At 38.3% G+C, this 14309-nt stretch overlaps 1 protein-coding gene and 1 long non-coding RNA gene across 10 annotated transcripts in view; one reads left to right on the top strand and one right to left on the bottom strand.

Moving 5' to 3' along the window:
• The window catches only part of THSD7A (thrombospondin type 1 domain containing 7A), a 287973-nt gene extending 287831 nt beyond the window's left edge, over positions 1–142 (top strand). For all 8 annotated transcript variants that reach the window (XR_003534452.1, XR_003534455.1, XR_003534454.1 and 5 more), the window contains one exon: positions 130–142. The gene's annotated coding sequence lies outside the window, so the exon portion shown is untranslated. The remainder of the gene's footprint in view (positions 1–129) is intronic.
• The window catches only part of LOC113968253, a 48171-nt gene extending 34306 nt beyond the window's left edge, over positions 1–13865 (bottom strand). For both annotated transcript variants that reach the window (XR_003534457.1, XR_003534456.1), the window contains exons 1-3: positions 13666–13865; positions 3732–3846; positions 923–1023 (exon numbers count right to left, since the gene is read on the bottom strand). This is a non-coding gene — a long non-coding RNA (uncharacterized LOC113968253). The remainder of the gene's footprint in view (positions 1–922; positions 1024–3731; positions 3847–13665) is intronic.
• Positions 13866–14309: the final 444 nt, after the last annotated feature.

The raw sequence follows: 14309 nt of genomic DNA, 5'->3' as shown, positions 1-14309 counted from the left end.
TTTTCATGTCCAGTTCTGCTGTGTATTTACACACCAGATCACAGGGGATTTGTCCTATTTCAGTAGTTATTACCTCTCCAGTAACTCTTCCAGGCTAACACAATTTTGAGAGCACACAACTGATTTTAGAGGCATTTCAGGATTTTCATAAGTACCTCCTACCCACGTTTTCTCCTGCAGGAATTCACAGTAAAATCAGAGAAGTATTTTTCTTGAGTCCTACCTGCAACTTAATAGAGGAATTTCTTAGATCACTTAAAATTGTTTAATTCAATATAGGCAGAATTTTAAGAACATATTTGAGAGAAGAACATTAAAATTCTCATTTAAGCTCTGCAGAATAGAATTAGCTATGATATACTATTGAAGATTATATGATCTTCACATTCAGTAAAGAAAACGTAGGATTTTGACAATTGGTTGTGAGACTTCAAGAGTAATGGCTTACAGATTGGGAAAGGTAGTCTTTATTAAAAAAAAAAAAGAAATTACAGGAGAATATGATTTTCCAGTACAAGTATAATGAAAGGACATAAATTGAGAGGTAAATCAAGGGTCTTACATAATCCTTGTAAATATTTTAACCTTCTAGTAATGTGAAGACTGACAGTATTAGGTCTAAAAAATTATCCTGCTGAAACAGCAGTGAGCTTAAGCAGCCATTCAGGATCTGCTTGGTATCCCAATGCACAGTTTGACTACAGAACAGATGATCTCTGAATCTTCTTATTGTTTTCTTAGACACAGTAAAGCTTACTGTCTTTCCAAAAGCAGCTAATGACCAGGCAGATTAACACTTTGGAGGGGGGTGGGGATCATGAATGTGTATATGTGTGTGTGTGTGTGTGTGTGTGTATCTTAGTCTTCGCTTGCCTGTTCATTTATTTTTCAGCGGAGGGTGCAGGTGTCTAATTTTTCTTACCTTCATTCAGGCACTGTCCCTGTCTGTGGAGAGGTTGGTCCTGTGCGGACATCCTGGTGAAGCATCTCTACATCCTTTTGTAAATGGGCATTTTCTAAGTCCTGCTTAATGGAAAAGTTGGAAGGCTTACTGTGAGGCACCCCTTCAGTGCCACTGGGTGGATGCTATTGCTCTTTCTGTTTGCCAGTGGCATCTTTGCTCTGGGACAGGACTGAGCCTGATGAGAATACGTCGGCATCAGGGTGGCAGGTTCATAGAATCACAGAATATGCTAAGTTGGAAGGGACCCACAAGGATCATCGAGTCCTACTTAGCCCTGCACAGGACAACCCCAAGAGTCACACCATGTGCCTAAGAATATTGTCCAAATGCTTCTTGAACTCTGTCAGGTTGTTAACACCAACCTCTGTGTACACACAGGTGGTGGTGGTGGAAGCTGACCCTTCCAGCCTGATGCATAAGCCACTTCTGGTATTGATATTCTGACCAGCCTTGACAAGCTGATGCTGTTCAATGCCTAATCCTACTTGTCCTACTTTGGTCAGGTAACAGCCCTGCTGAAAAGGTGGTGAGTGGGCAACACACTGAGCATGGCTCAGCTGCAGACTCTGGCAGTGAGGGAGGCAGCTGCACACAGAGCTGCACTGGAGAGAGCTTGAAGGAGGTCAGTAATTCTCCCAACTCTCATAAGGCTCTGCTGGGAGGCCCATGACTGGTTTGGACCCCCTTTGGGTAAGGGAAAAAGTCCTTCGATTTGTCACTATGGTGAAGGTAAAACTTAGCCACAGGATCATAATCCACGATCATACCTGTTGTTGTTTTCCATATTCAAAGAAATCACATTTCAAAGAGTTCAAGGTTGAACCCATTAAATTATCACTATGCATTTATGTATTAGCAAATCCCGTCTTTCTAGAGAAAGTAAGATTTGGTACTTGTCCATGTATAGATGAGGGTTTAGTGGCTCCCATATATGTTTTAATTTTTTGTCGGTTGTATTCAGAACCTAGTCCTTATGTTTGTGAGAATTATATTCTGAAACTGAAATTAAAAAATTAATGAGGTTTTGTTTATTCTGAAAAATACCTTTCAGAGTGTCAGTTTTGTTTAGCTTACAAAAAAAAAATTTCCTCACAATTACAGCATTGCATTTGAAAGCAAGTCTAATTGTTTCCTTTCCTTAACAATTATAAAAACAAACTCTCTTTCTTACCTATACATATCAAATTGTGACTTAATTCTCATCCTTTTAATTCTACCCACTGCTGCTCATTGAGATGCATATATGGAAATATTACTTGAGCCCATGACCAGAATTTAGTTAACAGTTCTGTGAATGGATGTTCAGTTTGTTGGCTGTCCAGTACTGACAGGTTATTTTTAATGTGCTGCATAATGAAGTCCTTCAAAAACCTCTCTCAGACTAAACTCAAACTTATTTAAACAACCTGCGTCATATAAAAAATATGAAAACTGTCATAGAAAGACAACAGTGACATATTGTGTCTTGTTTTCATACTCTAAACCCAACTCCCTTAATGTCTTTCTTCCTGTGTCCCCATTGTGTCTTGGTGCTTGACAGAAATGCTGGATTTCATCTTTACGTGGAACTTTTCTGATTTGCACTGATTGCTATCATAGCTTTAATTTTCTTTTGATGTGTCTTCTCACTCTTAAGATACAGTTAGACAACAATAGTTACCAGTTGACAGGTTACAAGTATTTGAAGACATGCTGTCAAAAGCAAAAATATGCATATTTAAAATGGGAATTTTGAGGCTGAAATCATTTTTCCTCTCTTCTTGCAACCAAAGCTGCAGCTATGTATTTAGAAACCTTGAAGATACCTGATTCTACATATATTAACTATACCATTCTATTGCTGTTACTTCACACTTTTCTATACTGTTCCGTTGTTATGCTCATTTTGTATATTTGTTAATTTTAATTGTAAAAGCATAGTAAGGGGTCTCTGTTCTGTGTGTACAATTATAGCAGAAAGGAGAAGTCCCTTTTTAAAATCCTGACTATGATATGACAATAAACAATGATTAACAGAAGCTCAAATTCTCACTATCTATTATTTTTCCAAGAATTCTGGGATGAAAGCTTGGTGGACTAGCTTGGAAATGTTCTCTGTTTGTCAAGTCCCTAAAGAGTAAATCACCATGGGAGTAAACCAAAACCCCTATTCCCATGAGCAGCTCCATGGCAGGAGGTTATTCACGTTTTCTGTTTCTGTGTTATTCTAAACACACATGGATGTCTGGCTTTAGTTACTTTATTCTAAACACACATGAATGTTCTGGTTTCAGTTACTTTAAGCTATATCAACAACTTAAAATCAGGGGTAGTACAGATGATCTTGAGATATGTTAAAACAGTTTATCAAACCTGTGTTAACACAGAGCTGTGTTCAGGTAGATATTCTGTACTTAAGGTCAGGAGGGGCATCTCCATACAGGTATCTTTCAACTTTGGATCTCACTTTTAGTTTCGATATTGCACAAAATGAAAAAAATTCTCATCATTTAATTTGATTTGTACCAACATAATAGAGACTGAAACATCCCATGTACTCAGTACTGCAGAAAATTACCTGTCAGCTGCAGATCTGCTCGTTTTCAATCAGAAAGCTGAACCCACGTAACCTACATCTCCAATCTGATTATTAGTCCCCAAAACATAAACAGTTATTAATAAAGGCCCTGTGACCTACTAGCAAAGAAGCAATGTCCCATACAGAGTCTAACTGCCAAGGTAGTCTGACAAATTGGTAGGAAATAAAGTTTCACTGGTTCAGTCTTACCTCTTTTTGTAAGAATTATGTTGGTTGCTTCCTCACTGCTTTGTTTCTTCAGTCTTCAGAATGCAGGATTCTGTAGCTCCATTTTGTGAGTGGAAATTGGTGACACCAGGTTTCACTTAGCCGAGGAAAGAAAAAAATAATTAGCTGGCAGTTTTGTGACTGCCTGAAGTTGAATTTAATGAACTGCAGCAAAAGCTTTCTGCAACATTAGAACAGCAGCTGGAGCTAAATCCTACATTTCTGCCTTAAATGGCCTCCACTTACTAGTTGATGAGCACAACATTAGTGGCAGTCATTTGTTGAGTTTTACAGAAATATAAAAGGAAGCTTTGCAACACAAGCAAGAAGTTAATCATCAGTCTCAAACTGACTCTCAAATCCTATTGCAGAATTGCAGTGCTGAAGAAGCCAGGGCAGAAGTCTAATGGCCTCAAAACTGTAAATGGGCTCTTTCAGAAAGGGAAAGCATTATTTACATTAAAAATTGCCATACTCCATCTCTGTTAATATATTCTCTTTGAAATGAGGTGGTACTGCAGATGACAAGACTTCCATCTGCCACCTTAGATCAATGAAATGGCAATACAGTATGTTTCTCCAGAATACCTCATGGGTCTCATCAAAATGCCTTACCATGACATATTAAAAATTGTCTTTATGTTTAACAAGTTCTTATAAGCCATAAAGTTTTCTGCTATTATTTAAGGCTTTGTATACTTATAATTACACTATGAAGATTATAAGAAAATAATATATGTGATAATAACATTTATTATTACTTGATTTAAATTGTTTAAAGCTTTTAAGTTGTACTTCAGCAGTTGTCAATTAGCATGCAAAACATCCTGAACAATCTCTACATAATTGTATTGAACTATGTATACAAGAAGAAATCACAAACGCAACAGGATTAGGAGGATTGTTGGGTTTTTTGCAGTAGAATCACAGGACAATTAAATAAAAGTAAAAAACATTAAATTTCTTTTAAAGAGGGAAAAAATATTATTTTAAAGAATTCTCCAGATCACTGTGTGCAAATTGCTTTTCAAAAAACCTTCCAGATCTTCCATTTAGCATACAACCCCTAAGGACAAGGAAATTCATTGTGCTCCCAGTTTCTCTGTGGAGGGCTTGCACAATCCATTGTCTGTGCATGTCTTCGTATTTCCACAGCCTTTTTTTTTTTTTAATTATTTTTATTCTTTTAGGGGGAGGGAGTGGGGAGGAGAATCTTTCCCTATTTTAGTTTGTGTCAGTATTGTACATATTTGACTGTCAGATACTATACATCTATGTCCATATTTCATTCCCTTATCTTCTGGAAGCCTTTTAACCCAGCTGAACTGGTTGCTAAGAGCATCACCACAGGAAATCAAGTTGGAATAGCAGGAAGGACACCAGGTGTCTACATTTAATTTGTTTTGTTTGTCTTTGTATAGTAGAATCATAGTTTTACACAGGTAGCAGTAATAAGCTTTGCAGAGTCATGCTTATGATTAACATGATGATTGTGGACCTGGAGCTTGACAGAACTGGTTTTAGAGATAACAAAGAAATAGTATCTAATATAAATAAAAAACACCATGTATAGTAAATTGGGTGTAATATGAAACAACAGAACAATGAAGACAAAGCAAAAGTGCAAAAGGGTGTTGGCAGACACATATAAATTACCCAAATTGATCCTAGAGTAAGGATCACCACAAATATCACATTCCTCACACTGAAAGACTCCAGAGGCTGACAATTCACTGACACTTCACCACTGCCACCAGTGTGAAACCCCAAGCTCAGCACCCAGAGGAGCAGTGGAGACATCAGCCTAACACTGGGAGGAAGGGGTAAGCAGGTATTTATATAAACATTTTACCTGCATTATTGTTCTTTTTTAAACAATGAGATCTGGACTAATAATGGTCAGAGTGCTTCACTTTTAGTAATACTAATAATTTTTTATCTCTACGTACATAAAAGGTGTGCTTACTGCTTATGCCCATAAGCAAGATTTTAAGTGTAACAACTCTGCAGTAGCATAGAGAATTCTGGGGCAGATGGATGAGAAAAAAGGATAGATAGAATTTTTGAGTTGTATAAATATAGATACACTAAGCTTCTCTTGGTACATCAAATTTTAAAAAGCTAGACAGTCTGGCTTCAAATAATTAGAGAAATGTTTAAAAACGTAGGAAAATATTGTCTTTACCTTAAGGACACATTTTGCTATTTTTAATGGAGAAATTCAAGCTAGTTTAGCAGGATCTTTTAATTTAGAACTGAATCAAAATCCTAAATTTACTAAAACTGCACTACATGCAAAAAAATGTGATGACAGAAAAAAATCAACAATGACAATTTTTGTAGGAAATACATAAGTATTTATTACCATAAGCAAGGCTTTTTGTCTGAATTGTGATTTTGTGTCACAAGTGTAACCAGCTAAACTAATGTTGTCCACCTAATATACCAATGAGCTAGAAAGCTGTTCAATATGGACACAGAACTTGCTAATGCTAAAAAAAAAAATACTGACTGAGCGGAGATGGTAAAGAAACCTATGGGCTAGTTACTGAAAATATTAAAATTATGAACAACTGGAACAAAAAACTGCCTGAAGTGAACAAAAGAGTAGCTAGGATTGACTGCAAAAAACCTGCAAGATAGCAGTGAGGGACAAAGAAGAGCAAGGGAAAATATGTCATAAAAGCAATGAGCCACATCAAAATCTGATGTGATCAAAGACATGAAAAAACGTGCTGTGAGGCTTTTCTCCCTCAAGAGCAGGGTAGAATTATTTCAAAATAACTTACATTTGTGATAGTAAATAGAATCATAGTGCCTTTAACTACAGCTCAGCAAAGAACTGGTGAAAGGGACAGAATAAGTAAAGAATTATTTAGCAGTTATACATCTCGCAAAACAACTTATTAGCAAAAGATATTGAGTGGAAAATTTGAAATTAATCTTTAAAGAATAATAAAAAATTAAAAGTTTTTGTAGCACGGAGCTTTTTCTTGTATTTACAATATCAAGCCAAGCATTGTTTGTTTCAGGACTCCTTTAGGCCAGTAGTTGTCCACCAGCTACAGTATATAGAAGACTTAGGTGGCTTTTACTTTGGGACCAATTTGCTTTTGAACTTATAGCATCTCTTAGCATCTACCATCCTTCTAATGGCTCCAGAGTAGTCAGGTAAGAAGCAGATCTGGGGTATGGTCTACAGCAGGTACCATTGCCATAAATTCATAAAAGACAAGAAGCAGGAGAGCCTGTCAGTCATTTTACCCAGAGTGTGATTCCTCCTCGAGCATCAAGGGTCACATGCACACGTAAGTGCCTGAAACATGCCTGCCCACCCATAGCATGGTGGAAAGAGTCTTGAGCTGAAGACAGATGAACAAAATTCTTTTTAAAGGAGGACTTGAAAGAATGTGAATGTCATAACAGGGTGAAGTAAGAACAGCATAAAATTCCAGCACATTCAGATAGTCAGTGTACCTTGAGAATAACGCAAGAAGAACATGTAACTCAAGTGCATGTAGACAAAAAAGGACTTTAATATATTGTCTGGATATATGGCCTTGAAGAATTACCTGGGCAAACTTCAGGTCCAATATTTATGATTCCTAAGACTAAGGCATACTCTCTCCAGGAAAATAGTAGAAGTCCCATCTGGGAAAACATTCAAAATAAACTGCCTACAATAGTGGAACATTTGCTGATCCAAACAATCCTGATGGCCAGGGAGAGCAGCCAGGTCCATTCCAATAGGGAGTACTGTGCTGCGGATAGGCCAGGTGGTCTAGGGTGACAATTCTGCAATATTGACCATTATCACAACTTGTTTCAATTACTTATACCTTCATTGATCTTTATGCAATTAAATACTGTTTTAAAGCTTCAGCTAAAATTGGGTACCATATGATGACTTTCTTATTAAAAAAATGCCTGACAATCCTTTGGTTAGAAACCTTACTTTTTCTCCAGTTTGGGGGAGAACCCAAAACAGAGGAACTGCAAGGAGGAGCTGACTGTAAAGTCAAAACTAGCCTTTCTTTCAAAGCATTTAAATGAGGAAAAATTACAAATCTTTTAAAACCCATAATTTCCCCCTTGTCCCATAGAAACATCTTCAAATACTGGAAACTGAACTCCCACAAGATACATACTCCTGGTATGGCACACTAAGAGGATTAAGGGATTTATAGAGATGAAGAAAGATGAATTTGGGAGGAAGATAGGGATGAAACTTGAGAAGAAGGTGCAGAGAAATGAAGTGTAAGAGTTGACTATCTGAAGTGAATGAAGATTGCACCCTGTGAGAAAAAAATATCACATGGTTATATAACTGATAGTATTGTAAAATATATACACTTTTGCTTCCATGCTTTACTCTGTTTTCTTTGGACACTGAGTCAGGTATTGGGTTAGGATTCATAGAAATCTCGATGGGATTAACAAATAATGGAAAAGTGTTTTATTTTATAGGTTCTAATGCCTGCGGGCATGACCATGGACAATATCATTATTTCTCACACCTAGTAGGCCAGGCTGGGATCCCAATATTAAAAATTATCATATAAAACTTACTAATTAGTTCACAGACAAGTGAGTATATCACACATATAACCGATTGCCAGATTCACAATTGACCAAAGATGTCAACTTCTTTTGTATGCTTGTCTAATAGAATCACATTTTTTCACTGCGTGTAAAATGGACCTAAAATACAGTGAAAGCACAGCCCAGATATATTAACTTACCACCTTCAGATTCTTAGGGACCAAAATCTATAAGACTGCGAAAATACTACATGCCATCACTGAAGATTTTGGGCTTTGCTTTTAAAAGGTTTGCTTCCTGAGAGCTAAATGCTGTCCAAGTTGTCATCACCACATCAGTATATCAAATTAAGCTTACTTTTCAAATGAGCTTCTAATTTGTTGGCTGAAAGAAGGGGGAAATAAGGCATGATTTTGCCACATAAATTTCCCTTGTCACCAGTCTGCATCCAAGTAATTTGATTTCATGGCATGTAATGCCATGTTTTGGATGACTTAATAGAGATTATTTGAATTAGCTTTACTTTCCTGGCATTGTCTAGATTGTAATTAGAGCAGGCTATTTCACACACTGTACACTGGTTTTATAGCAAACATATGTGAGAATTCTGGGATGTGGAAGCTGATACTAACAAATAAGTATGCTAACAAATTCAGCCAACATGTTAATTTTTCAGTTGCAGGCCCTTATCTTCATCTATGAGGGTGATGCAAATTTTCTGTAGACTTTGGTGATGCAGCTACACCTGGATGAATTCTCTGGCAAAACAAATATCTATTTCATGATCTCTCAGTAGCAAACACTCAGAGTCATGTTTCTGTTTCTTCTGCACAGAAAATCACAACAGTGCTGCAAGATGAATAGTTCAATTACCGGGTTTGGTTTCACCCCTGTACCACCTATAACCAGGGCCTCTACGGCTTCCCAAAACCCTCTTTAACACACAAGATTCTCATGCATTGGACTGCCAGGCAAAGTACCTTTAGGTAAAATCCACTCTGTTTAGATTCTCCACAATTTCCCTGTGGTCTAGTGAGAACAGGGCCAAGGCACAACACTTGAGCACCAAGTTCTGTATATGTATACAGTGATATGAAGCATAAGCCTATGAAAAGTAAACCACAGCCACAACAGTGTAACAATTTATAAGCGAGCATATTGATTGGAAAAGGGTAAAAAATTAGGGGAAAGCTGCTTTGCTTATTTGCACAGCAGAGGGCCAGAATAGCAATACAGCTATTCTGGAGGTATGTAATGTAATGATTCAAAGGATGAAAAGGATGCCAGCTTCACTGAATTGAGGATGAAAAGAACTCACTGTTCAGCCTGACTCACCAAACTAGCAGACAAGACACTCAGATAAACATATAAACTTTACAAAACTTTCTAGCACCAAACTCCCTAATTATTGTAGATTTCTTCTGTTTCATAAATAAATGTTTCAAAAGGACATTTTTGGTTAACTGATAAAACAACAGAAATTACCAAAGCAATGCCAGGTTGGGAGGACCTTAAATGATTCAGATCAATTGATAGGTAATATGTGAAATGAAGCAAAACAAAATCAACTTGTTCACAGTATCTGCTTTGCTCTTACTTCTTGCACTACAAACTGCAGTTCCAGTGAGTACTGTAGTGTGAAGAACAGAGAGCTGCAACAGCATTATGAGACCATGCAGCAGCAGCACGAACAGACAGCCAGGCACAGAGAGGTCTCAAGTTTGCATGTTTTTCTTGTCCAACATCAACAATTGTTCAAGAAACAATAAAAAACAGGAAGAGATGAGAGCACTCATGGGCAAGCTGATGTGGAAAAGCACAACCACCTCTTACCAGAGGCAATACCACAGAATTTCAGATTCATCAGTTGTGATTACAATGCAGAATCCACAGAAAATATCATGGTATCTTGACAACTCTTTAATTTAGAAGGCAATAAAAGAAGTATTTATTTCAACTACCAGGGGAGAAATAGAAGAAAAAATCAAGGTCATAGAGGAATTGATATGTCTGAATTCAAAACACGATTGATTATAATTCTTAAAAGACTTAAAATTTTAAAAAGAAGTGAAACATGACCTCCTTGGAATATACATACAGTAACATACACTGAGAATATGTTTGTTCTCCTTTTCTCTTTTATGTAGGAGTTACTCTAGCTGTGTACAACACACATTCACACACTGCCTCTTAAGTGAAGTGGCCATGGGCTGAATATCAAGGATGGCTCACCCTGTGGCAGTCGGGAATCTCCCAGGCAATGTGTATGTGGAGGCACAGCACAGCCATCACAAGGCAGTACACACAGAGCCTCTCTGGGCACAGAGGTGTGTTTTGGTGATGGTTAAAGGAAAGGCAAAGGAGAAATGCAGCTCTACTGATGCAAGATGTGCCATGCTGCTTGTTCTCAGTTCTGAAGACAGACTAGTTATGGGTCATCATTAGCACAGATATGATTCACAAGGGCTCCAAAGGATGCTGTTATTGACTTAATTACTCAGGGAAATGCAGCTATGCTATCAGGTGTTGCTGTGGCACTTGAGATTCTGCAAAATAGAGTCTGTGAATATCTTCTTAGACTTCGTATATATGTTCTATAGAACTGTTTGACATTTTGAAAATGACATATTTATACTCCTATGTGGTTTTTGAAGGATATATTGTATGGAATTGTTTGGTTTCCTTTTAACCAGTTTGGTAAACTCAGGTGCCCCCATTTTTTCTACTGCTGTGAAGGTAATAAGACCAGTTATTAAAATGCCATTGTGTGGACTCTCAATGTTCTTGCCTTAGAAAAAAAACAAAGATGCAACAGTTTCAAACATTTTCCCCTTTCCCATTACTTTAATGGAAAGTAGTCCATAGTCTGAGGTAAAAGCAATTTAATAAAGTCTCCTTCTGGTGTTTACAGCTCCAGAAAGAAGAAAGGAAAAAACTTCAGAAAAGTTTAGCAGAACACTAAAACAAATTGGGGACATGTTTTTTCTGTCACTTTTGTGATGTCTTCTAAACACTTTTACATGTCATCATACCAATTAGCCAAATGGAAACCTATCAGTGAACAAACTGAGCCAGAATGACTTCATTATTTAACAGGAATAGCACCTTTTCAAACATTACCATCCAACTTTCATTTCCTTGAATCAAAGAGAGACTTCAAAGATGTTAGATTAACAACAAAAAACCCTAACTGATGGGGAAAAAAAAAGTGATGGACCAAGAAAAAAGATTAATCAAACAGAGGTGCAAATGAAAGCAATGAACCTTTAGCAGACTTTTTGTATAAACATTAGTCTTTGCATGTCAAAACATGAATAATGTTGATGAAAATCTTCACAAAATTTTCTAAGTGCTAATTATTACAAACTTTGGACTTCTGGAGAATTTACTGATAGTTTAAAACCAACCTGTTTGAACTACTAGTGTGTTACAATGTCTTGGCACAACACCAGGGAGGAAGAACAAAGTGTTGTATCAAAAACCTTTATACATATGTAGGCTGTATTAGTCTGTGTATGTCCAACATCCATTGCTAGGGCAATAGCTCTGGAAACCATACTAATGATACCATTAATAAATGATAAATGGATATACAAGAAACTGCACACGGGGTATCAGATATTTGAGCAAGGTACCACTGAGCCAAGACACACTTCTGAACCCAAGACATCAGACAATTTTTGAGTATGTAAGACTGAACTTGCGTATGAGGATAACAAGACATTTTCAAAGACTTCCCCATTTGAAGACTTAACTGTAACAGCCACATTTTCACTCTTGCAGAAAAACAGAAAGCATACAACACGAAGGAGTCTCTAGGAGGTAGTCAGGTGTCCAGTACTCTGCCTTGCATTTTTGAAGGGGTTGAAAAAAGTAGCTCCACCTTTTGAATAAGCACCTAGTTATTTGTTGAAGTGAGAGAAAGATCATTATTAATGTTTAAGTTTGATATTATCAGTGAAGAGCTCTGCCTGTGTTTACAGTCATCTTTCTCTATTCTTACAAAATAATATCTCTCTCAGAAATTAAAATGCAATCACTACCAAGAAAAGTGACATCTCTTTTTATTCTCAGTGCTAAACACAGAACAACTCAGAGTGAAACCTCATGACAACTAAGGTGGACACATTCAAAAGCCTCACAGGTACCAAGTTAAAGTGAAGAAAAAGGAGATACCTCCCTTGGAACATGTGGTGAGATGTGAGATGGTCAGTGTCCTGGGAAGGTGAATTTTCTCAGTCTTGGCATGTTAAACCTGGCCTTTACCAGAGGTTAAATCTAGAAATGTTAATGGTGGGCCTGCAACAGAGAAACACATACAGGAAAACAACTTTGATACCTTGCTTACAAAACCAAGTCCTGCCCTATCTTTACATTTGGAGTCTACAATTATTAACACTATTACGAGAGGTTTTGTTACTCTTTCTTCATGACACTGTTCCTGCAACAGCACGACAGCTATTTCCAGCTCATTCCTCAGTAACAGATGGGTATGAGAGCTCCTGCACTGAACACATGAATAATGAGCAAGGCACACTTTTTGGATGGGAACTACACAACTGAGGCATCTCTCCTGTGCTCTGCTTTTTTCTGTGTCCATCATGTTCCTACTTCATTATTGTCCTTTCAAAGATTTTCTCTGGAGAGGACACTGGAATTAAATTACTTCTCTACTTTTGATTGACTGCAAAGCAGCTGTGGAGCAACCGAAGAGTTGCCAATCTCTCTCACAAATTACAGTAAATAGCTTCTAAAATAAACTTTGACAAGCTGGTTATGCCTAGCAGCACTGACTCTGAAATATGCACTGGACTTAAATAGGAGGAGAGAAGAGTATTTGGCAGTAGGTAATACAATGCAGAAACAAAGCTCATGACACTCCTGCCAGTGTGAGCTTGCATGTTTTGAGAATGTAAAAAGGGAGAAAATTAAAACGGAAATAAACACAGGGGTAATGTTAATATTTCATATTTGGTTATTGGAGGACTTCATTACCTGAAAAAATTGAGTCTTTTGTTATAAAAACACCTTGGCTGCATCTGAAAAATCCTATTGCTATATCGATTATCAGCTCTAGGTGATAAATATTTTGCACGGGATAAAATGACGTATTAATTGTTTCCCTGGCATAAGACACCTCTAGTCTGACCTACACTCCCCAGCTCACCGGAATACCAGAGTTCTTACAACTCTGCGCTTCAGCATCAATGGCAAGCTGTGGGGCTGTCAAGAGCATGATAGTGCCTTTGTCTGGAACTCCAGGGAACTCTCCCCTTACTGACACAGGAAATCTCTCTGCTACGGTAAGATGACAATCCTACAGTGGTAACTGCGGAAGGCAAGGTGCAGAGAGGAAGCGGTATCAGCGAGTTACTTCACCGTGAGATAGCTGCCAAAATCAAACAGAACGCGACACTCGGCAAATCCTGTAAGTTTTAAAATACTGTCAGTTTCTTGTCGTGTGTGTCGGTGCCTCACAGCAAAGCACCGGCAGCGCTGGCGGTCGCTGCCTCCGCACGGGGCTGACGGTCCCGGGCCGGGGGTCCCGGCGGCCCCGGCCCGGCGCAGTTCGGTCCGGGGCCACCAGGGGGCGCTGCGGCCGCGCCGCTCTGTCCGCGGGCACCGCCCTCCGCTCGCTCGGTGCCACCTCGCAGCACGGGCGGCGGGTCGGCTTTTCTGCCCAAAATCCGGGTGAGGTTACATTTTGGAGATGCACGGCCTGTGAATTCTACCACGGTGCTGTCTTTGTAGCAGATGCAGAAATAAAATCAAGGCAATGTGGAGATTTAGAGACACGGATTACTGCACTGGGAGGGTCCCATCAGACACCAACATTTCCTATTCCGGCTCTCATCAGCATCTCTTTGAATACAGCATTGCACTATCCACTACAGTACAGCTGGCAAATCTCTGCTCTGCCAATGTTTTTCCTAGCTCTAGCTGTCACTGTTGCCAGTGCCATGGCCCTTTGTGCTCCTTTTTGCTGATTTAGCACCCCTAGAAACACGGACATGTAAA

The sequence above is a fragment of the Neopelma chrysocephalum genome, unplaced genomic scaffold (genome assembly GCF_003984885.1).
Source record: "Neopelma chrysocephalum unplaced genomic scaffold, ASM398488v2 Primary Assembly neopelma1_67, whole genome shotgun sequence".
Taxonomy (NCBI): domain Eukaryota; kingdom Metazoa; phylum Chordata; class Aves; order Passeriformes; family Pipridae; genus Neopelma; species Neopelma chrysocephalum.
Note: the sequence above shows the minus strand (reverse complement) of the source record. Positions and strands in the feature narration are given on the sequence as shown.